The sequence below is a fragment of the Rhagoletis pomonella genome, unplaced genomic scaffold, assembly GCF_013731165.1.
Source record: "Rhagoletis pomonella isolate Grant_MI unplaced genomic scaffold, Rhpom_1.0 Rhpom_scaffold_00003, whole genome shotgun sequence".
Lineage (NCBI taxonomy): Eukaryota > Metazoa > Arthropoda > Insecta > Diptera > Tephritidae > Rhagoletis > Rhagoletis pomonella.
Window position 1 is genome coordinate 56351914 of NW_023458557.1, and position 1591 is coordinate 56353504.

Below are 1591 nucleotides of genomic sequence, written 5' to 3' on the forward strand. Positions count from 1 at the left end.
GTTCCTAAAATTAATTGAAAACTTGTATCAACCAAAGCATTGTTTATATTTGCTCAACAATGATTTTATTCAACTAACAATATTGTCCACTCAAGGTAGTCGTTTTGTAATTATTAACAAATATACATTTGTCCCAACTAGAAGGCTCAAGTAAATTGCACACTTTCGTGAACTAGATATTTATTTCGCCATATCCAACTATGCCACTTGGTCACTATAACCAAATCTTGGTTATTATAACTAAACCTTTTTCTGAGTGTGTGTCTGAGGACGTAGCCAGCGGTATTAAACATTCATTTTCGGACGAGGCATTGCTGCAGCTTAACTGTGACGGCAGATGGGAGAGAACACCACTAAACAAACTTATACTGGTTGACACAATCCTACGAGGTAATATGTACACATATTAGGGACCCAACAAGTTCTGACCATTTATTTTTTCGTTATTTATTTATAACTACTATATACCTATATATAAACCTTTTTAACATACTTTGTCAAAAATTCTCAAAAATCGACGCAAGTTCTTAAATAAATGGTCAAACCGTATAAATAAATAGTATACCTAATTATGTGGCCACTACCGTATACATATGTACATATCTTTTAACAATACAAATTTTTTGATAATCTATTTCAATCCACTTATACTACGTTTATACGCACAGAATAATCGACTTAATTGAAAGCGCATTGATACCGTACACATTTCGCTCTAGTGTCTATACTTACGGCTTTATATCGGCATCAAAGCAACCGTCTTCAAAAGCAAACAAAATCAGCAGTTTTCATTTGACATTTTATAAGTTAACATAATGGGAAGTGATAAAAATCTAGTTTTATTCGGCATTATAAAATCGTGGCAAAGAAAAATAACGATTATTATTAATCAGCTTTTAAATACTGATGCGATTATTTGGAATTTGAGCGAAACAGCTGATCTCCAATTCGCTTTGAGTGAGATCGGTGTTTATACACTCTTTCTAACTGTCTGGAGAATTAAACTACCGATTTGAAATGGAGTGTGAGCCAAAACACTTCGCTCTTTCAAAGCGAATTGAAATTCAGTTTATACATATGTTTTGAATCGCGGCGAAATGAATTGAAGCGACTTATGCATGCGTATAAACGTAGTATTAGATGCATTTAAAAAGAAAGGTCCTGTTGAGTTCGAAAAGAAATCAGGAAGGCAATTGAGTTCAATGTAATGTATAATATGTATTAGGATATTAGATTTAAGTATGTACATATGTACGTTGGTGGCAAAAATAAAATAAACGCCTTATTTTGCTTAATTTTTGGCCACATTTCCTTTGTTTATTAATGTTTAATGTACTGTGCTTAGGGTAATGTATTTAGCTTCTAATTTGATGTAATGCTTCTAATTTTTTGACGATCAATAATTAGTTCATAAGATTTTATGAAAATAAAAGAAAAAACAAGTATTACATGTGTCATTAATGATAGATTACTATATCGTGGGAGAGAGATCAGACTAGACGATTTTTACATCAACTGTGAGTAATCAACAATGATATGAAAACATTACAGACTTGATGTGTCATGATTGATCGGTTATTACATCAAATTT